We start from the raw sequence: 23,998 nt of genomic DNA on the forward strand, positions 1-23,998 counted from the left end.
TTTTGGGAAAAGCCACAAACTAAGCTTTCAACCTCCCACACTGCTCCTGCCTGGGTCAACCATTATAAGGAAGTTTCTGGTCTCCTCTTGTGATCAGTGGACTAAGACCTGCCCCATCCAATCAGAACTGCACCATTATAGCCTCATTTGGATCTTTACCAACCAATCAGAATGAATAATATCAACCAATCAGAACTACATGATTTGGACCAATCAGAAATGTACGATTTGAAAACCTAATTTGCATAAAATGGACCAAATTGGGAAACTGGGCAGAAACTTTCTCTATGAAAGACTGCCTCCCCTTTGTCTCAGTGGAGTGCACTTTTAGTTTTCCACCAGAGGCTGTGTCTCCATGGTTTGCAAACTGTTCATCTGAATAAACTTTCTCCTTTTTGCACCTCCTTGTGAATTTTTGACATTCTATAGAGGTAACCATTATCCTGGAGATGGTATCCATCATTCCCATGGATGTTTAAAACTGTTTTTTTAACTACGTAAGTTGTAGCCATATAGATTATTGTTTTGTATGTGTTCAAAATGTATAAAAGTAGTACCAACTAGCTTTATCACTCAAATTTTTACTTTTGAGATTTATCTGTTTCTAGATCTAGATAATCTATTTTAACTCAGGTATATCTTACTGTATGAATATACTAATTTTTCACCCATTCTCCTGTTGCTGACCATATTTTTCATTTCTAAAAATTAATCGGTTCTTTTTCAAACCAGCTTATTTTTCTCATGACATCTTGTTCCTTCACTTTCTTTTAGCTCTTTAATTACTTTAAATTTATTTATTTATAGTCTCCTTTGGATCATTTGTTATCTCAGGTTTGGGATGCTAACCTCCAGTTCTTTGTTTATCATTCTGAATCATGGGAATATTTCCGATATGTTTTATAATTTTTGATTGTGGGCTAACCAGTGGAGTTTGTCTTCTCTTGAATATCCCATCTGGCCTGGATTGTGGAAGTATCCTTTTAGAGTTGTTTTGCATTTTTCTTCTGCAAGATGACTCATGGGTATCTGTGGCTCAATTTTTATGTTAAATCCTTAGCCTTGGGATTTTTATACTATGTGAGTAGTGTGGATCTGGATTCCAAACCTTTTCATGGAAAGGCTTGACGTTTTGATTTCTCATGCAAGATGTTTTTTGTCCTTGATGACCAGTGATCAGTGGGTAGGTTTTTTTCTAGTTCATCATTTCACTGAGAGTGAGGTCCTTTGAGGGTCCTGGATGTAAGTAGGGGGTCTCAGTTCCAACTCCCTGGGCCTAAGTCCACTGTTCCTCCTGCACGGCCCTTCAAATCCAAGTCCTTAAAATTAGTACTCTTTCCTTGGTCTTATAACCCTTTTTCCCTTTACTCTCACCTGCAAGAACATGCCCCTTCTGACTCTTTTCCTCTTAATTCTCTGAGACTTAATTGGTGCTAATACTACTTCTAGTGACCTTAAGTCCCTTCACAGTCTAGACCCCACAGCTGTCAGGTCCCTGGGGACATGACCCATGTTTTGGTGTTTTTAAGGTTAATATAGAATCTAGAAAGCCTCTTGCAACAAATATTTGTTAATTGATCCACAAACTCCCTAGTGTGGGTAGTCGCTCTGTGTGTATCTTCATACAAAATATATTAGCCATTTTCCACTTGAGCTGATGTAACTGGGAATACCACAACCTTCAGATCCTATTGGGGTAGTGTAGCAAAATCACTGGACTAGGATACAGAAGTCCAGGGTTTTAGACTAATCTGTGTAGAAAAATTGTATGTCTTTAGATAAAGGATTCTATTCTACCTTTCTAAACTCAGTTTCTTTGTCCACAAAACTAGAATAGTATATTTGCTTTGCTTATCCTACAGTGTTGTGATGAAGATTAAATAATAAACATTTTAAAAGGCTATCCTGCCCAACTGGGCATGGCTCAGCAGTTGAGCATCAACCTAGGATCTAGGAGATCATGGTTCGATTCCCAGTCAGGGCACATGCCTGGGTTGCGGGCTCAATCCCTAGTTGGGGGCGTGCAGGAGGCAGCAAATCAGTGACTCTCTCATCATTGATGTTTTTATCTCTCTCTCTCCCCCTCTCCCTTCCTCTCTCTGAAATCAATAAAGATATATTAAAAATAAATAAATAAATAGCCTGACCGGGCATAGCTCAGCGGTTGAGCATCGACCTAGGATCCAGGTGATCGGGGTTTGATTCCCGGTCAGGGCACATGCCTGGGTTGTGGGCTAGGCAGCCGATCAATGACTCTTTCCTCATTGATGCTTCTATCTCTCTCTCTCTCTCTCCCTCTCCTTTCCTCTGTCTGAAATCAATAAAGATATATTAAAATAAATAAATAAATAAAAATAAATAAATTAAAAAAAAGGCTAACCATGGCATAGTATTGATAATGTGTTGTTTTTTGTGAGTAAGGACATAGTACACCATAGAGGCAGTAATACGATTTCCATATTCCTCTGGGAAATATTGTTTATTCTGGCATTGTCTGGTTGCCAGCCTTGCTAGAGGAAATATTGTGTTAGTTTGTTAAACTGCCTTTAATGGTTCACGTGCTGACCAAAAGAGCCCTATTGATATTCTAAATGTCTTAGAGGAAGCTTTGTTTTTGAATGTTTAAATCAAATTCATTAAATGTCATCCTCTCTTTTAGCAAAATCCTTCCAGTTTTTTTAAAGCCAATATAATATTTACCACAGTGATGCCTTTCTAACAGAAATGGGGCTCACTCGCATCTTGCTCCCTGTGCCTTTTCCCTCCCTCATCAGTGCTCACCCAGGCCCTCGGTACTGATTCATACCACTGGGCCTCCCGCCACACAGAAGGTAAATTCACTTCACTCAACAAACACTGGTTCCTAAGGATTGTGTGCAAAGCAAACTTTTGCAAACAGAACATCATATTTTCACATTAAATAACACATGTTCTACCTTTGGTGTATATATATTTTTAATCCTCACTTGAGGATATTTTCATTGATTCTAGAGAGAGAGGAAGCGGGGGAGAGAGAAACATCGGTGTGTGACATTGATTGGTTGCCTCCTGCACATGCCCTGACCAGGAATCCAACCTACAATGTGTTGCTTTTTTTCCAGGCACATAGTACATTCCCACTTTTTCTCATTTTATTCTAACAACATTCCTATGAGGTGGGGGAACTGAGGCAGTTTGCCCAGGGTCATACAGTCAGTGACAAAACTGTTATAGAAACCCTGTTAGTGGCTCCAGAGCTCATGTTCCACAAGAGGGGATGGACTCTAGAGTCTTTTAGAATATTAAGTAATTAAGGGACAAGTTCCCATTTTCCTTCTGCAACAGTCCAATTCAGAGAACCCACAACGTTTTTTGGTGTCCGGGGTGAAGCTCAACCAACTGAACCACGCTGCTTGGCCCCCTTGGGTTTTGATCTGATTCAGTATCTATCTCTCTATCAAGTTCAGTCTCTGATAGACTGTAAACATCCACTATTTAGGAATCCTGTGATTATTTTTTATTATTAAATAAAGAATCCTTGCCAGTAAGTATTTCCAGCCCTCCCTGCCATTAACGTTCTTGTAATGGGTTTTCACATAAGCGGTGTGTGTGGGTGTGTAATATTCATCTTTCTCTCCATTTCACTTTGAATCACTATCCCTTTGAACACATGGATGACAAAAAAATTGAGGCCATGTCCTCTCTCCCGTGTCCTAAGAGAGCACCATGAAGTGGAATGCTGGTGGAATAAACAGTGGTGAACGTTACCTAAGCCAACCCTGACCCATGGGTAATGGCAGTCATACAAATTACAGGTTCTCTCGGAGAAGAGAGTTATTTTCTGAGTCATTCCCAGAGCCTCTGAAGTGGCACTTCCTGTTGTCAGTGATCTGTTGTGCTAAGGGACGATTCTAGCTGCTGGCCCTCGTGGAGGAGACCAGCACGGACTAGAAAACACGCTCTTAGGTGTTGCAGCTGGACGAAATAATTGGACTGACACTCATTTCGTGGAAAAGGAAAGTGAAACCCAAAAGATGTGCCCAGGTCACTCTGTTAGCTAGAGGCCTCAGTCCCAGGACCCAAGAGGTCTGCCTCTAGTTCCTTGGCTTTGGTTTTATTTTATTAAGTTTAAGTTTTAACAGTTTATCCTTTTGCAGAAGAAACAGGCCATAGTCTCAGCAGTCAGACAGATCTGTGTTAAAGTCACTGTCCCACCTGTTACAAGTTTACAGCCTTTCTGAGTCTTGGTTTCTTCATCTAAAAAATGAGCATAAAACACCGCCTTCTAGGATTATTGTGCTAGTTCATGTTAATGTATATGAAATGTCTGGTACACACTGGATTAAAACACAGATATTGTTGTTATTACTCTAGGAAATGAGGTGGACCAACTGCCAACTCTAATTTTAATAGTAACTTGTACTTGCTATAGCCCTTTTTTGGTAACTCGTTTCTCATCTCTCCAGCTTTGGACTCTATGTAGATTCAGGTTCCACATAGGCCTCTCTTGGGAATCAAGTGTTTTATTTTTTTAAGCATTTATAGCCACCTGATAATCTGGTTCTTGTTGCAGAATCCTGGATTGTTAGGAGGAAATCTCTAGTCTCCTTAATCTCTGAGGACCAGGAGAAATGGATTCTCACTTCCTATACAAGGCTGGTTCTCTCTCTTTTGAGACAGTTGAACTTGAAATATTAACCAGGTTGGTATAGGAAGTAAGATACCCAAGCAGTGGGTTAAAAATCTTGGCCTGGGGTGGGATGAGGTAGGATAGCAAAGTAGGGGAGACCCTACCTGAGCCCAGCTTCAGCTGAGATGAGCAAGGCAGGGAGCTGATGGTTCTCAATATGATGCAATAGTATAGCTAAAGGGACCAGAAGATAAGTGACTAATTCAGGGTCTGGTCCCTTCCTTGGAAGTGAGGTCTTCATGGCTCTGCTGACCTGTTGAATCTGAGCAGGCCAAGGTTAAATAGACGCAGCTGCAGATAGAAGTCTGGGGCAGTGTGTGTACGTGTTATGTGTGTAGTGGTTATTGTCCAGTTAAACTATAGCAAGACTTATGCAAATCACCTCCCTCTTTACTACCAGGAAAAGGGACTGACAACAGTCACCTTGCTTGGCCTGCAGGCAATAAGGGAGAGAGTTGCCTTTGGGAGCTTGCCGCTTGGCAGCAAAAACAGTGATAAAAGAAGAAGCCAGAAGGGAGGCCGAGCTCACCTTCTTCTTCTTGCTGTTGAAGGGCTGAGGGTCACCAGCAGAATGGTGTGGAAAAAAGCTGGCTGGCGAGGCCCTGGCTCCTCCTTGTCCTGTCAATAGATAGATAACATTGGCTTCTTGTCCTATTGAAGCAGCCCCTTCCCTGCTGTCACTAGAAAATGAAGAAAAAACAAAACAAAAGTGGGGAAAAATACAGCATCAGAAAAGTAATGGAAACAAAAAACTAAACAAGAAAAGGAGGGAGGAAAAATAGAGTGAGGAAATCAAGCCTTTAAGAGCTTTGGCATTTTGTACAATGGTCCACCCTGGGATTGAATTGAATTGAACATGATCCATGAAATGCATCTTTAAATTAATAATACACTGCTGAGGTTATAAATTATGAAGCTGGAAAGAACCATGGCAATCATCTTATAGATGAGGCATCTCAGATCCAGAAAAGCAAAGGTGAGGGGCACACAGCTGGGGAGGAGCTGACCTGATTCCACCATACAGCTTCATTTCCCTATGGCGTTTCCTTGGCATTGTTCTGGTTCCAGGCATGCAAAGCACACCTGGTTTTACCCCTCCCCACACTTCTGCCCATTCTTCCAACCCTTTCACTGTAAGTAGAGGTTGGCTCCTGTCTGCTGAAGTCAGGTTTGAAGCCAAGGAGAGAGGGGCACTCTCTCCCCGCAGTCCTCAGAGTTGTCTCATCTCAAACAAGATGGGGTGACATGTTCAACACTAGCCAAGAAAGAGCAACAGTGGTCCCTGATCCTACAGCTTTGAAACACATTTTTCAGTTAAATCTCCTGACTTGATTTTTCTATCTCCCTCCCCCCCCCCCCATCTCCTTCATCTATTCCACTCACTGTTGCCAGAACCTCTGGCACTTTTCTGGTCACAACTCCACGGCACTGAAAACTTTCGTGGCTCCCACTGCCTATGGCTTAAAGTCTAATTTCTTTAGCTTGGCATTCAAATTCCAAGAGAGGTGAGTTTCACTCATCTTATAGACATTGAGCTAGTAATGAAACATTTCTCCAAAAAAGTCCAAGCAGTGCCCTGGTTAGTGTGACTCAGTTGGTTGGGCATTGTACTGTGCACCTAGAGGTCACCAGTTTGATCCCTGATTGCCCAGGTTGTGAGCTTGATCCCCAGTAGGGAGTGTGCAGGAGGCAATGGATTGATGTTTTTCTCATCCATGTTTCTCTCTCTCCCTCTCCCTTTTTTCCCCTCTCTCTCAAATAAATAAAAATATATTAAAAAACAAAACAAAACTCCAAGCAGCTGAGCCCCAAGCAAATTCAAGTGAAGATCACCATAGAGTTCATAAAGAAAACCCAAAAGCCAACCCTGAGACCCTTGCTTTAACCTTTAACGCAAAGTTAGAATGGACCACTCTGGAGGAAACAATCTGGCGGCGCAGGTAACAGCTGCACCCGCCGCCTCCCGCAACCACATCAAAATTACAACTAAAATATAGAACCACCACCACTCAGAGCCTCCTGAGATCTGGATGAACAGAAGCCCCACAACCAGGGAACTGAAGAAGCACTGAGAGTGGGAGGAGGGGCGGAGATGCGGGCGGATCGGGGCTGGATCGTGGAGAAGCAGCGGCGGCCCACACCCAGTGCCGCGGGTTAAACCCTGGAGGGAATCTCCGAGGTGGAGGTTTCCTGGAGGAGGGAGGAGGGAGGGGTCCCAGGCCCACAGCAGGCCCCCAGCCCAGGGCTCCAGGGCCGGGAAGAGACGTCTCCACACCTTCCGGCTGTGAAGCCAGCGGGGACTGTCTCTGAGGGTCGCGGAGGCTGCGGGAGCCCCAGCAGCTCCTCTAAAGGGCCCGGCACGGACTCACTCGGACGCTCCCTCTGAGCCCAGCGCCGGGCAGCAGCCTGAAAGGACCCGGGACACTCGGGGGGGAACTAACCTGCCTGAGATCCGGGCGAGAGGCGGAGGGGCGGCTTCCTCCCAGGCAGAAGGGCTGGCAGAGGCCATGGCTCCTTTGGCGAGTCCTCCCCGCACACAGCCGGCAGGCAGGCGCCATATTTGAGTCGCCAGCACCTGACTCCCACCTTTGGCCCCGCCCCGTGATTCCCGGAGGCCCCGCCCCTCCCCACCTGCAGCTCATCCAGGCCATTTCCAGGGGCTTTTCTGTGCAAGTGGCCTCTCCAGCCTCATGCTTAGGACTTTCCTAAAATCTCTCAAACAAGCAGCAGCGTGCCCCACATGGCTTGATAAGTGGCCCCAGGCCTGGCACTAGCGGCAGCCTGCAATGGCTCATAGCTGGGCCTCTCCTGGGCACCTCCAAGCCCAGCACAAGTAGTAGCCAATTATAGTTTGCTGAGTAGCTCATGCTAGGTGGCCCTGGGCAAGGCACTGGCACAGGCTGACTTGGCACCTCATGGGAGGCCCCAGAGACAGTGCACCTGGTGGTCAGACTTGACCACTCTGAATTACAACCCTACCACATCCACGAGTGATGCACTCAAGGGGCGCACTTGGGGAAGACCGAAGCTCCACTGAAGTAAATCCTGCTCCACAGGGGTGTCTCCAGCACAGCAGCTCTCTGGCTGTAGCTGCAGCTGGTCCTCACAGCTGATTGGCCGGGGGGTCAGTTCCTCCCAGGGACGCCAAGAGCAACCAAGGCTCAACTTCAACAGGTCAGAGCACACAGCCCACACAGGGGAGCACCTAGAAGGCACAGTTCAGGTGACTGGGGAGGCTGAGCCCCTGGGCCCTACAGGACACCTACTACACAAAGCCACTCTACAAATTCCAGGAGACATAGCAGCTCTACCTAATACATAGAAACAAACACCTGGAAGCAGCCAAAATGTGGAGGCAAAGAAACATGTCACAAAGGAAAGACCAGAAGAAATCTCTAGAAGAGGAACTAAATGAAATAGATCCAAGCAAGCTAACAAATACAGAGTTCAGAATTCTGTTTATAAGGATGCTCAAGCATATTATTACGAAAACAACTGAGAAAATTGATGACATAATAAAGTACCAATTTGAAATGAAGGCTACATGAACTGAAATGAAGAATAATTTACAGGGAATCAACAGTAGAGTAGAGGACACTGAGAATCAAATCAGCAATTTGGAACATGAGGAAACAAAAAACACCCAACCAGAAGAGCAAAAAGAAAAAAAGAATCCAGAAATATGAAGATAGTATAAGAAGCCTCTGGGACAACTTCAAGAGGCCCAACATTCATATTATTGGGGTGCCAGAAGGAGAGGAAAGAGAACAAGAAATTGAAAACCTATTTGAAAAAATAATGACAGAAAACTGTCCCTACCTGGGGAAAGAAATAGACTTACAAGTCCAGGAAGCACAGAGGGTCCCAAACAAGAGGAACCCAAAGAGGCCCACAGTAAGACACATCATAATGAAAATGCCAAAGGTTAAAGACAAAGAGAGAATCTTAAAAGCAGCAAGAGAAAAGCAATTAGTTACCTACAAGGGAGAGCCCATACTACTGTCAACTGATTTCTCAACAGAAACTTTGCAGGCCAGAAGGGAGTGGCAAGAAATATTCAAAGCGATGAAAAACAAGGAACTACAACCAAGATTGCTCTACCCAGCAAAGCTATCATTTAGAACTGAAGGTCAGATAAAGAGCTTCACAGATAAGAAAAAGCTAAAGGAGTTCATCACCACCAGACCAGTACTACAGGAAATGTTGAAGGGTCTTCTTTAAGAAGAAGCTAATGAACAAAAGAATCTAATGAACTAAATAGATCCAGAGACATTGACGCATGCAACAGACGATCATATTTCAGAGGGAAGAGGGAAGGGGGTGGAGGGTGGGAAGAGATTAACCAAAGAAGTTACATGCATGTATGCATAACCCATGGACACAGTCAATAATGGGGTGAAGGCCTGGGGAGGAGGTGGGAGCGAAGTGGAGGGGGTCAACTGGGGGAAAAAATGGAACACCTGTAATACTATCAATAATAAAGATAAATTAAAAAAAAAAATTGACCACTCTGAGTGATGTGATGCAGTCATGCCCTTAGAAATCTACATCTTAAAAACATTCCATTTGCAATCAATATTTTTCTACTTTTTGACTAGAAATTGGCCCTGCATACAAGCTGAGCTTCAGATTAGGCTGGCAACTTTACTTCATTTTCTAATGACAGTGATTTTCTGTTGATTTTTTATTTGTTTGTTCTTGTTTTGGTCTTAGGCTAGAAAAGACTGGATGTCCTGGTCTTAAGAGGAGAAAATCACCATAAAAAAATCCAAATAGTTTCCTGAGTATAAATTAGGCCTCTAGGCTCAATAAATTTGGGATCGTTAGTGAATGGCTTCATGATGATGCCTCTTACAAGTGACGTCTGAAAATTGGGGACAAATTGAATGATTCACAGCTGAGAAGGAGCCAATTGTTTATTTGTGTGTGAGATGTGCCTCATATTCTCAACCAGGGACATGGGTAAAAGCTGTGATTAGCGGGAAAGAAATGCATCTCACTTCTCCTCACTGCCCAGCAAATGCTCCCGGGGCATCTCCCACCCCAACTCTCCCCTTTAAGGGGAAGTACATCAAAAAGAATGCAATTTCCTCTCCCTCCTTTTTGTGTTGACTATTTTTTTTTTTTGGTTTTTAACTCTCTCATTCAACGTTTTCTTAATATGCTCTACTCCATCAGCACAATTAAACTTTAGAATTCTCTTAAATTGAACAAAATGATCTTCCAAATTCCTTTCAAATCCCTCATCCTGTTTTGCTTAATAAATGTCCCTTCAGCCATCAGTTCTCCCATTACAGCTTATTGGTCTTCCTGTACTATGTTCTGGCTTTAGGGTAATCACACAATCTCAGCCTTTGCTGAAAGAAATGAGTTCCTGTAGGCAAATGAAAATACTAAAAGTTCTAGAACATTAATTTGTTTTAAGTCCAGAAATGTAGTGTATGTTGCTGACAGTTTAGGGCAAACTTGCCTACCAAAAACCATTCACAGGAACCTTGAGGATCTAGGCCATTGTTTCTGTAAGTAGTAACTTGCATTACTTTGGTCCCAATACGCTAAGGCTGAGGGTTTGATCCCTGGTCAGGACACATACAAGAAACAACCAATGAATTCATAAATAAGTGGAACAACAAATTGATGTTCTCTCTGTCTTTCTCCTTCTCTTTCTCTAAAATCAATCAATCAATCAATAAAAATTTAAGAAAAACCCTCACTAACTTGTCATATTGGAATCACATGTGTAAAGAAATACATCATAATGTTCAATCGACAGTTCTCCCCAGATTCTTAATGTACTGTGATGGCACCATAGTATTTATTTATAACTGTAGTTTGTAATAGACTTGGGGCAGAAAGGAAGAACACAGGCAAGTCACTAAGATAGCACTGAAACAGAGAAGTCTTGTTTCTATTTTGAAAGTTAAGTTCTATAGTGGCATATTTTAGTTGTCTGAATTAGGAATTTATTTCTGGCACGACAGTCTATACTCATTCAGATATTTTCTTCCTCTGTGTTCTGATGCTGAAATAGAAAGTGTGTCAAAAGTCTATGTGACTAGGAAGAAATTTAAAATGAATCCCAAGCTGTCTGTGTAGTTTCGGCCTGCTTGGAACCGGGATAACCTGTCAGCTCCAGGGAAAAATAAAAATAGTCAAATGGTTGTTTGGCCTCTTTCAGAGCAAGGATGTTGTCTGGTTTTTAAAAAAACCTTTTGAGAGTTGATTCCTTTGACATTTTGTGGATGAGTCATAGTCAGTCCATGAATGTTTTCTTTATTGAAAGTGACTAATGGGTACAGTTTCAAATGTCAGTGTCCACACTCAAGATTTCTGACAAGGATAAACCAGACCCCAGTGCTCTTAGAACAAGGTCAGATCATGATACCTTCTGAGGTGGAATAAACAGAATCAGCCCAAAGTGCAAGAGATCTGCCCCTTACAGAAGCAACTCAACTTTAGGGTGGTTTATTCATGACAAGTTGTTAAACTGGGACGCCCACCAGAACTCTCTAATGGAGACTAGCATGTAACTAATACGAGTTAGGTCATGAGTTAAGAAGTGATAACATGTCTAAAATAATATCCTAACAGAAGATGGGGACTTCTCAGAAACTAGATAAAGTCTCTATCATCTGCTGAAAGAATTTGCCAAAGTTCCCCCAACACTAGAGAAAGGGGCAATAAATAAGATGCTCTATTGGAAGGGCTCAGCTATCCCAGTAACCTGAAAAAAGTTATTGGGTAGAATTTGGGAGAATTCTCTAGTCTCTGTTGCAGCCTGGATGGCATATTTCATGAGGCTGTCCAACTGCATTAATCCTGATGTGCTCACAGGTCACCTTCGATCACTCATTTGGTTTTCTCACTATCCTAATACCAGGAAGGGGATCACCTGGGCGACACACACAGGCATCCCCCATAGCATGTGGCTATATTGGCAGCCTCTCAGGGTTTGGGCAGCATTGTTGGATTCTGCAGAGCTAGATGACTTTTAACAGAACTGGTAGGCTAGAGTTTCTGTACCTAATGAGCCTGGTCAGACTGTGAGACAATCATGACCCTATGAAGTCCTGCCTGAGAAGCCAGTTCTTGGATTTCTTTCCCCCTTTCCTTATTTCTCTTTTCAATATAATTTTTACTGAAACACCACCTGTTTTTGGCTTAAAATGATTCCTCAGAAGAAACTTAAACCAAAAATGTGAGTTCCATTGATTTTCAAAAAAATAAATCTATCACTGTAAATTTTGTGCATACTAAATTAAATGCACTATGCTGATCAATTCAGGCAAAACACTTTGCCCCTGAAGCGGAAATGGTTTGGGAGCAGTTTTTTTTGTGTTTTTTTTTTTTTTTATCTTCTTAGCTACTATCAATCGTGCTTAAATTCATCCAATTAGCCAATGATCAGGTCTCTGGCTTTATGAATCTAATAATCTGCGTTACAGTGAACTTCAGATGAACTTTGCTCCGTTATCAAATGACGGGAGCCATGGACACTACTGTCTTTCTTCATAGGCACACTGTTTCCTGTGGCGATCTCCAGCTGAGTGACAGCACTGATCGTATACAAGGGTGGACAAAAATAGGTTTACAGTTGTAATACAAATAAAGAGTACAATAGTTAATAATAATAACAATAATGCAAGCATAAACTCTGTGTTTCATGTACTAACAACTGTAAACCTACTTTTACACCCCCCCCACCCCCCCCGTATATCCTCTAGACTAGAAAGTGTGTTAAACTCCTCCATCGCCAGCTTCTGAATGTGGTAGATGGACCAGTACAGCATGGGGGATAACAGCTTGTGGGGATTCTAAACTATGTCCTGGAATGAATCTCTGAGCACAGCGCAGTCAGCCATTTCCATCTGTCCTTGTGCGGTTATGCAATGAAAGGGGTGCAGGGGGTGTGGAGAGTAGGAAGAGTAGGAGAGTAGGGTGACACTAATTTGCTGTATTATCTACCCTTGGGAAGCAGCGTCTTGGTGTGGGGGGAAAAGCACTGGACTGGGAGTCAGAGAACCTAGTCATAGTGTTGTTTTTAGCTGTGCAAGCTTGAGCAAGTGGTTTTACCTCTCTGTCCCTCAGTTTCCACTCTTGTGAAATGAGTGGATTAGTTCAGATGATTTCTATTGAGAGGGGGAGGAAAGGTGGCCAGAGAATGGGAAGTAAGAAATCTAAATATGCACAGACTAATTTGACTATGAGATGAAATTTAAGATAATAAACCTGGATAAATTATTAAGAGTGTGCAGAGGACTGTAAAATTCAACCCTGTTTATAAAGAGGGCTGGCATTCGGAGTCTGAAATCCTCTCTCTGATGTGCTCTGTGTGCAGGCAACTTCATCTTTCTGAAGTCTCCCTCATCTAGAAAATAGAAAGGCAGTGATCATTTATACACAAGAGTGAACAGCATATTATTTACAGAACCACCGGAGATTAAGATGTCTCCGGTTCAGGCTGTGTCTCTGTAACCCCTGGCAGTTTGAAATGAAGCAGGGGAGGGTGTGTGAGGCAAGAAGAATGTTATGCGCATGTGTTTGGTGCGTTGTTTGTTCGTGCTTCTGAGGAGAATGTTCTCTCATCATGCAGAAGCAGCCCAGGGTCTGACATACCACTTGGTTGTAATGAAGGCACTATATCTTAATAGTGAGCCATGGGAAACTTGGAGCTTCATAAGTACTCAATAACCACATTGTGTATTACATTGGGTTATGCTCCAATGATTAATAAAATTCCCAAGGGAAGCACAGAGCAGGGCAAGACAGATTAGGCTCCAGTCCTTGTCCTGACACTAATTTGCTAGTTGACCTTGGGCAAGTCATTTAACATCTCTGAGTTATAATTACTTCAACTATAAAACGTAAGGAAAGGAGAAGGCTGGGATGATTTTCGAGGTTCCTTCTAGCTGTGAGATTAAATTTCATGATTCTGGTGTCTGCTATGAATCAGACCTGAATTCAATGATATTCCTAAAAATATTCATAAAAACCCTGTTCAAAAAATAAACTCCAGGCTGAATAAATATATCCACTCAGCTGCACTCAAGTCTCTTCAGAGTCCTTCCACTATGACCTCCCATCATTCTCGGCCAGGTCTCTATCTAATCACATCAGCCCGCACATATGTCATTTACATTCACACATCCAGCATTTGCTTATGCTGTTCTCATTTCTAAAATAGCCACATGACAAAATATTACATATCATTCAAAGTATAGTTCTATTGTAATTTCTCTATGGAGATAAATTGCTCCTGGATTCTTCTTGGAAGCCCCCTCATAACATGTCTCAGTATATGTCATGTTGCATATATAATTATGGAGTTTACACCTGACTATCAGATTGTGAGTGACTTGAGGGTAGAGATTGTGTCCAGCACTTAGCTAGATAAAAGCTTGTCACAAAATAAGGGTCACAAAGAAACCCAAAGTTTTCTTCAATGGACTGCAAAGGTGGTGGTTTTCAGAATCATGAGTCACTGATATTGGGTCCCCAATGCCAGCCTTTCTTCTGGGCCTGGCATTATGGGCATGTTAACCTATTGGGACTTCTCGCACCTACTGGAGTTGGAGAGGGCTTCTTGTACAAGCTTTTGAGGGCTAGTTTGAAAACCATTGATCTCTGACCCCATATTTTATTTCTCAATAAAATTATTGAAAGTCCACTAATGATTCTGAGCTTCTGTAGACCTCACATGAGTATGGCTAGATTTCACATGGGGGAGAAGACCAGAAGTAAATTCTCTGTACATGTCCATTGGGAAATCAAGAACCATTCACAGCACATTACTTTGAGCAGTATCTCCCAGTGGAGGACTGCTATTGACATTTTGGGTGGGTTATTTGTTGTACAGGATATTTAATATTCCTGATTCCAGTCCACAAAAACCAGTAGAAATACCCACCCCTTAGTGTCTGTGATAATAAAAAATACCTCTTAGTGAGATGGTACTGCCCCAGATTGAGAACCATTGATTTTAGAAGAAACCACTAGGCCTCCCATATTGTAGGTATCATTTTCTAGACATGCAAGTTTAAATCCAAGATCTTCTTGTCCCTACAGATTTGATTTAACTGTCAACCCTGGTTTAGGACTGGGTATCAACAACTTGAGAGTTAGTTTTGACTGAGGAAGACTGACAGGTTGGAAAACATTTCTTTCTTTTGTACAGAATTTATGGTTTACAGGGAACTTTAACAAATGCCATCTCATTAGCCCTTCTAGTGACTTGAGGGACAGATTCCATTGCCCCTATTTTAAAGGTAAGAAAACTGAGTCTTGAAGAAGTTGAATGGTGCTGGCTCAAGTCTCATTGTCATTTCAAAGCTGAGACTGGAAACCAGGTCTCAGATGACTCCTAGACCATCCCACTCCTCACAAAGTATCTAGAAAAACACAGAGGCAGAAGCAGAGTTATACATTCTGTAACTGTCTTTGGTGTTGGTGGGATATGTGGTTAGTTATCAGGCTGGAAACTAAAGCTGAAGAATAAAAAAACAAACAAGTTTATTTGGCTGCTATCATAGCATTTTCAGCTTATTGGCCATAACAGTTTAAGTGTTAGATGTCCATCAACAGATTAGCACACAACAAAATTCATAGTGAAATAGATGAGTAAGGTAGGTTTAATGAGAAAAAAAATGAATTTCACATATGATTTTGAAAGTGTGAGTCTGACTCTTGACCCAAGCCCATCCATAGGAAATGACACTGGAAGCTCTCTCTCTCTGCCTTAAAAACTGTCTAGATTGTCACTTTGAGTCAAAAACCTAGAGCAGAAGCCAGAAGACTCCACTGAAAAGTAAGGACGTGGAGGGATGGCTTTTGCAGCCTTAGAAGGTGCTGGACCCTGCATCAGTAGACGTCTATTTCTGGCAATGCAGGTGGTTCACACATTCTGGGAAAGGTAGCCGAGTGGTCTTCATTGCATGCAGCTGCCTGCAAAGCACCAACATTCAATACTGAACTAATGAAACAAGTGATCAATGACATCAATTACAAGAGGACAAGAGCCATCTTGCAGAAAGACAATGCACATACCTATACAGCTTCATCAGAAACAGAGAATCAAGGTCCTAGTCACCCTCTGAATTGCTCTTCTGGCCAGAAAAGGTAGGTAAAATGGAAAATCCCCAGACAAGGGGCTTGTGTGTTGTGACCTATAAATAACACACATGAGTTATCTGAGAAACCTGTGGTTTTCAAAGAGGCAGCATAGCCTGATGGTTAAGAGCCCAAACTAGTTAGCTGTATAAATTTGGGCAGATTATTTAACTACTTTCAAATCCAGGTTTGTCATCTGTAAAATGGTGATAATAACATTACCAACATTATGGGGTCATAGTAAATGTAAATAAGTAAATAAGTATTAGCTGTCATTATTATTATTATTGTTTTTATTGTTACTGGGTGAGATACTAGAATGAAATGTCAGAATTTCTAATAAATAATAACATAAAACTAAAAACCTTGATATATGTTTTATTATTTGGGCTGAATGAGGCAGAGTATGAATTATTCAAGTCCTTGGCCCTATTTCGTAGAACCATAGAATGTTATAGCTCACAGGACCTGAAATACTATTTGATCCAAATTTCTTATTTTAGAGATAAAGACAATGAAAGTAACAGGAGTGAAACCCTTGCCCAAATTCTTACAACAAGGATTCTGAGGTTTTGAGCCCTTTTCTTGTGACTCATAGTTCCATCCATGAAATTTTACCTGTTGACTATCCTTAACCAGTAGTTCTTTTATGTGGGAGTGCAAAGGGGGAAAATTCAAAATCCAGAAATACTCACTTTTGTACTCCTAACAGCTCTGGTAAAAGAGTGGTGGAAGAGGTTAGACTCATTGACTAAACAAGTTTTCATGACTAATAAAAAGATGCATGATGTTAAAAGATGCAAAGAGCAGTGGATAGAGGGAGGGAGCTGAAGCCTTATTTCTGCCTTTCTTATTAACCTGAGCGACTGTTCTCAGCCTCAGTTTGTTTGCAAAATGAGAGTTGGGTTATGCGATTGTTACAAAATATTGGCACAATAATATATTGTTTAAATATGATCTCTAATGAGCAGCTAAGTCTTTACAATTATGAAGACGATTTTGTCATTAGAATGTTCAAACACCTGGATGTAATTGTTTTAGTTTGCTGGTTATTAAAAACAAACAAAAATGCAATTTAAAAAATGCACAGACCATGGAAACCAGCTTGCTCATTTGTAGGACAGTTTATTGGGTTGGAATATTTTGCCTTTGGCAAAAGAGAATCAGTTAATTCCAGCCATTTGCTCATTGACTTGCTAGAATAGAATGATCCATTTTTCTTTCATTTTTGTCAGTAATCACCACTGAAAACTCTTAAAGGGAGTCTCAATTATCCTTGGAAAAGGATGATATTCTGTGACCTGCCAGACTGTGATGTCACCATCTCTCTAATTAATATATGTACTTTCATTCTAAGCTAAGCTCCTTCTGAATTTAAGAATAGTAATTAGCCTGCAACAACCACGAAGGCCAATCAAATACCTTCTCAAGGAAATAACAAGTACCTCTTTAAGGTAAAAGTGGAAAATAACACACAACTACATTCAAGCATTGTGTTTATGAAGTTGTCTCATCACAGTCAAATGCAAGACCCTTGGCCAATATATCCCCTGTTCCTTGGACGAGGGTAGCAAGATACAGTTCTCAGCTTCAGCCTTTTTTGGCCGTCACTACCTATGTCTCCAGAGGAGCTAAGAGTGTTTGTCAGGGTAAGATTTGATGTTCTGTGTTTGTCTCCTGTTTTATTTGTTAAAGGAAAATTCCCCAGGGAATATTCATTTCTTGGTTAGATGAGTGCTTGGCATGAACTGACCTGGAACAATGGCCTGAATTCAACAAATATTTATTGAGCATCCATGTGCCAGGTTATAGGAGTTTCAAACACCCAATGACCACAAACTTTCTCTGTCAATATAGGACATTTCTCAGTTGTTCTTATTGATTAAATGATTGCATGCTATGACGGTCAACTTCAAAGCCATTGTCAGTTCTCTTAATTTCCTGGGATATAAGATCAGTGAAATCACTCAAACTAAAGATAGTAAAAATTAAATTCTTTTCAGCTCTGAGGTAATGCATCTTTTCCCTTTGTAAAATCCAGGCCCTTCCAAGAGATAAACAAGTCCCATGAAACAAATAAACCATGATTCCCAATAAAAGGTGTTTATTATTAAAACCAGCATGATCCACTAGAGGCTGGAGGTGACAATCTCACTAATTCTTCCTTTAGTAATATAATCCAATATATAACACAGGTTTGAGAATGGTATGCTTGAGCAGCATCAGGGCTGACAGCATGTCTCAGCTAAAGGTAAACTAGATTCCTAAGAAAGGAAATAACCTACCAGAGCTCCTGGAACTAGAGATATCTAGAGCCGTTGGCCATACTTAGCTTGATTTCTTAGTTGCTTTGCCAACAAACAAACAAACAAACAAAGAACCAAATTACTTCATTGAGATTTCAACTCAATGAAATCTCAAGGATGAAAAACAACTATAATAAATACAATTAAGAGTCATCTGATGGAGTAGCTTCCTTTACACATTTATTTTCTATAATTCCTGGACATTGTATTAACCTTTGCATTGTCAGAAAAAATATTTAAGTGTCAAATTGGTGAGCCGTTAAAGAAAGTAAGGTTGTATGTATACCATCTCCTCACCTGGTCAGGGATGTAAAAAAGCACCCCTACTTGAGGTATATAAATGCCATTGTACAAGGCGTTAGGGTAAGCAGTAGATGCTGGGTTTGGGAGTAAGTGTTAGCCAGGTGCTTAAGGTTCTTACTCATGACCCCAAAAGATTTTTTACCTGAGAGAATGGATGGTATAAAGGCCCCTTATTAAGGTCAGGATCCCTAATGCAACCACAAGAATTTGTTTTATTTTTAATTCATTCTCATTTTGGGCTAATCAATGCACGAAATGGAATTATTTTTGTTCTCATTATTCATGACACAATGAGCAACAGTAATTGCCTGCAACAACCATCAAGGTCAACTAGGTCCCTAAGAAAGGAAATAACCTGCCAGAGCTCCTGGAACTAAATATGGAATCTAGAGCCTTTGGCATACTCATGAGATGGGTGGAAGCTCATTTCAATTAGTAATTTGTAAAAATATTCCTTTAAATGATCTTCCTTACCTACTCATACTGAGGAATATCCATAGTACTTTTTACGTTTTCTCTAAAATCCTATTGCTATGACAGGATAATTATTGACAATTGATTTAAAACTATTGGTTAAAAGGTAAAACCTGTTTCAGAACCACTGAGACATCTTAGTTGTTGTTTTTTTAATCCTAAAGGAAATATTCAGGGACAAATAAACTAAACCACAAATAATATTTTAATTCATAGAACCTAACCAACAAGAAACCTCAACAACACAAATGGTATTTTCTTTGGCATTCCACTTTTCACTGAAAACATGACAAGAAAAGCAAGGTACACTTATACCAGAAGTTTAAACATTCACAAACGCATTTAGTTAAAACTACCTTATTTGTTTATTATAGTTATATACTATACTATACCATCTACATAAAATTATCAACCATTACATATTCAATCATGCTCCTTACAAAGTACTTTTGTATACCTACACTTTGAGTCTCATTGTAGCTCTTTGAGATAGGATAGCAATTCTCACCAACATTATACAAGTGAAGAAATTGAGCTCTATAAGGTCTTACAATGTCACCAAGTAGTAAATGGCACATGTACTATTAACTTCAAGTACTGTATTCTTTCCATATTTATCGTACTATACTTACTAAGATAAGATGCATATACATACACACATACCTATACATATATGTGTTATTATATCTATATGTGATTGTATATATGAACTTGCATTCTGTATAAGAACTTCCAAGCTATTTCTAATTTGGAATTCAGGAATTTAACAAGATTCACCTATGGAACATTTTAGTCTATTGGTAAAATGAAATTCATATGCAGCAAATGTTGGAGGTCACCAGCTCCTTCAGGGGAACATGTACTCTCTTTGCTAGCCTTATTGTCTTGAGCATCTTTGGGCTTCTGGGAATGTTCTAGGCACAAGTGTCTTTTTCTCCTTTCTTGGAAGAAGTTTCAAAGCAAACTCTCAAGTCTTTTTCCCAATTCCAAATTCTCAGTTGCTGTAAGGATGTTTTTAGCACTTTCTAAAGCAACACTGTTCAACAGAACTTTCTGCAATGATGGAAATGTTCTATATCTGCACTGTCCAATAAGGTAACCATTAGACATATCTTGTTACTGAGCACTTAAAGTATGACTCATGTGATTAAGGAACTGAATTTTTAGTTACATGTGGCTAGTGACTACCATATTGAACAGAATAGTTCTGGTTAATTTAAGATTCTGGTTCACAGGGCCCAGAGCTCCCAGCAACAGCATCCTTGCAAGATCACCCAGTGAGGGTACAATAGAAGTTATGTATTTAATTATGAATTATGCCTTAATTGACTCTAGAGGGGGTTTGAAGCAGAATGTTGGTATTAGCATTAAAAAGGCATATGGGAACCTTTAAGTAAAGAATAACAAATGGCAGATATGTTGTAGTAATTATTAAGGAATAAAAGAGCACAATAGTGCTATTTGAATTGAATTTGAATTTCTAAACTCTACATATTTGAAGCAGACTAGAACTACCCAATTCAATATAAAAGTTTTCTTCTTGCAATGCAATTACTAGGGCAACAAAAATTCAATTCAAGAAGGTGAGATTTTACTATGGGCTGAAATAGAAACAAAAAGAAATGAATAGAACATCAGGTTCTGCTCTATGTAAAAGTGGAATAAAACTCCAGGACCATTTCCAAGGGAATTATCTACTTGACAGAATTGTGAAGATTCAATAAAATGATTTATGAAAGAGCTTAGCACAATGCCTAGCATATGGTAAGCATTTGATAGATATTAGCACTTATAATGATTATTTATTTCTGTCTATAAGGCCTCTTCCAAGTCCCTATGAGAACATAAGAAAATGCTTAAGGTAATTAATTTTGGAAAAATTATTTTATTGGGAATAGATCATAGAAAAGGAAATATAGACAACATAAAGGCAAGTAGAGAAACGCCACACTGCCATCCCCATTTATGAATTGATGCCATAGGGAGAAGTGTTATGAGGAAAGTGGGTCAGATGTCTCAGGTACATTGGGTCAGACAACACTGGAATACTGAGGCCAGAGGGGAAAGAACTGGAAGAAAAAAGAGGACTGCTTGTATTTTAGATGCATTTGTGGTATATTACTGAGTATAGTTTACTGATGATGATGTTCTTGTCAAAGATAATCCAAGAAGGCAGCATGAAAGAGGATTTGGGGCACCAGGAGTGCAGTAGAAAGGGCCCTGGCCTAGGAATCAAGTCAGCTAGGTTCCAATCCTTATATTCACATGACTTAGACTTGGCCCCCAAGTACTCCTTCTTGGAAAATCACAGTGCTGAATGACCTTAAGGTTATTCCTGCCCTAAAACTCAAGACTATAACTCTGAATATGAAGACACCTGTGGGCTCTAGTACTCCAGATTCCCTGGAGCTCTGCTGCTGTTGCAGGCAAGCCTGATGTTTTGTTCCTCTAACTTGTTTTTGCAATCCCGAAGCTCAAGTTGTGTGAACAGTGTTATCTCAGGCACCATACACAAAACAGTTGGGATGGTGGGAGTGAGTGACAATGGGTGGGTGAGCAGTTGAAGAGGAAGAAGTTGAGAGAGAGTAGTGCATGTGAAAAAGAAAGCTGTCCTTTCTCTTTTGACATTCTCTTGCTATGTTTCCCAATTACAGCTATCCAAAGACAAATGCCAAAATGAGGGCATGAAAAAGAACTTGGACTTTGGAGTTACGCAGACCTGAATTTGAATCTAAGCTCTGGACCTGAGATACCCAGCTTTAGGTGTTTTTGTGTATTTTAAAAAAAAATATCTGGGATACTTCAGGTTAGCAGTTTATGAAGTTTAAATGAGATAATATTATTCATCAGATAGTAAGTGTTCAGTAAATATTCTCTTAACTTTGTTTCCCAAAATTCGCTTTGCTCTTTTCCCATCCAACCCATAATATAAAAGACTAATCAAAGAAACAAACACGCAGGGATGCTTAGAGATCTTTTCTAGATGTAAACAGCCTGGGGAGAGAAGGGTGCTGAACAGAGAAAAAGGCATAGCCTGGAATAGATAGCCCAGAGCGCAGTCTCGTCTCTCCGATAATGAAGCCTCTTCCTTTGGGTAGCCTCACAATTCTCTGGTCCCCAAGAGCCACAGGAGTGTTTATTAGAATAGCACCCCTAACTGCTTTCCCAACCCTTTGCCAACAGAAAGACTCACCGCGCAGGTAGAGGAAAGAGCGAGGCACCACCCGCTCCCTACCCACCCGAAGTTAGCTAAGCCGGACCCTGGAGCGACCCCCTCCTCGCTCCTCTTCGCGGGGGAAGGAGGAGCACCTCCGCCCGTCTCGCTGCATCGCTGGCTCCACCTGACCCCTTTTGCTTGGCTCTAACGCAGTTTCCACTTGCGGGAAACGCAGGCAGGCGGCGGGCCGCCGGCTGTCGGGCGGGGTTCGCTCCCGGCCGCGGAGAACTTTCAGCACCGCGGACAGCGCCGCAGGGCCGCCGGCTCCGCGGCCAGGCTCCCGCCTCGGGCCACCCCCTGCCCGGGGTTCTCCCGGACCCCTGCCCAGAGGAGGGGCTGGGGCGGGAGTGCGGTTATCATTCTGTGGCTCTTCGGCAACTCGGGCCGGGGACTGGCTCCACGGTTGGGCGAGAACCCCTTCCCCAGGGCCGGGTCTTTGCACCTCTGAGTTCAAGACCTCAGTGAACCAAGCTTTGCACAGGAGGTGGGGTCGGGTGGGGGGCAGGCTTGCTGCTCCAGTCTTACCCCCATTTTTCTTGGCCTTCCTTTCGCTTCTAGTCATTTGGCGACTTCTATCTTACCCTTCAATCGCAAGATAAAATTCACATGGGGGGGGGCTCAGGAGGGAGGAGGGGGTTCGGGGCTGCGTCCTGCGAGGCCCCGCTGCCCTGCTCCGCCCTCTGGACTCGTAGGAAACTGATGCGCTTTGGGAGGTAGAGAGAGGGCTCTGACGGACGGGGTAGTCAGTGCGGGGCCGCCCCTCCCCGCCGGCCAGGGAGCCCCCCGACACTTCTCCCATCACGTCCCCCTCGTCGCCCCTGGTGTCGCCGCTCCCTGGGGACATGCCCCTTGGGGCGCACGGGCCTGGTCGGGGCTCCCGGCTCAGCGGGAGTCGCTTTGAAGAGTTTGCTCCCAGGTAAAAGGGCAGACGTCGTCCCGCCCTCCCCTCGGCTGCGGCGGAACAGCGCCTCTTGCTTCCCGTGGGCTCCTTCCCAGGCCGAGACCGAGCTGCGGGAGCCGCGGGTTTGCAAAACCGGGAGGAGGAGCGGCCCGGCGTCCGTGGAGACCCGGGCGGCCCCGGCGCCGCTCGCAGCCCCCCCGCCTCCGCCGCGGCCCCGCCGGGCAGCGCCCGGGAGTCGGAGCCCGGAGTCCCCCGACGCTGGAAGCTGCCGGGCCCCATTCCCGGCCAGGGCCCGGGAGCGACCCCGACCCGGCTCCCAGCTTCTCCAGGGGACCCGTTCCCGGAGGGCGCCCTCCGCCTCCGCGCCATGTTCCCGCTTCCTCCCTCCGGCGGCTCCGGTCCGCGGTTCATTCCGCCGGAGACGGTCATCCCACTCGGGGAGGTCCCGCGGGGGCGCGGGGCGCGGGGGACGGCCTGCGGCCGAGGGCGCGTTCGCTCACCTGAGGGCTGGCGGCGAGCTGGCTGCGGGACTGGGGCGGCCCGCCGGCACTTGGGGCGCCGGGCTCTCTCCCCCGCTGGTGCAGGGTGCCGGAGGCGGAGGCGGGCGGGAGGCGGCCGCGGCGGAGCAGCTCCTCAATTATTCAGAGAGCCCCCCGCCCCCGGGCCTGCCTGTCAGCCCGTCAGCTCCCGTCTCCGCCTTCCTGAAGTCACGTGGGCGGGCCAGCCCCCCCGCCCCCCATTACTGAGCCCAAGACACGCGCACACACACACGCACACACACACGCACACACACGCGCGCGCACACACATGCACACACACACGCACACACACACGCGCGCGCACACACACGCACACGGACACACGCTATCTGCCTTTCTCAACTCCTCCGTGGCCTACCGAGCCCCCGGTGCGGCGTTCAGTATCCCCGGCCGTCCGGGGGCTGGGGGCCCAGGGACGGGGGCACCCCTGCCCTGGGAGAGCAGGAGCGGCCAGGCCGCAGTGCCCGCGTGTTGAGGGGCCTC

The 23,998-nt window shown here is 43.2% G+C and overlaps 1 protein-coding gene across 1 annotated transcript in view; it reads right to left on the reverse strand.

Moving 5' to 3' along the window:
* SLC7A14 (solute carrier family 7 member 14) overlaps window positions 1-23,637 on the reverse strand; it is a 96,254-nt gene extending 72,617 nt beyond the window's left edge. The window contains exon 1 of the mRNA XM_081138432.1: window positions 23,477-23,637. The gene's annotated coding sequence lies outside the window, so the exon portion shown is untranslated. The remainder of the gene's footprint in view (window positions 1-23,476) is intronic.
* Between the last annotated feature and the right edge of the window lie 361 nt (window positions 23,638-23,998).

The sequence above is a fragment of the Miniopterus schreibersii genome (genome assembly GCF_964146895.1).
Source record: "Miniopterus schreibersii genome assembly, chromosome: 5".
In the NCBI taxonomy this organism is placed as follows: domain Eukaryota; kingdom Metazoa; phylum Chordata; class Mammalia; order Chiroptera; family Miniopteridae; genus Miniopterus; species Miniopterus schreibersii.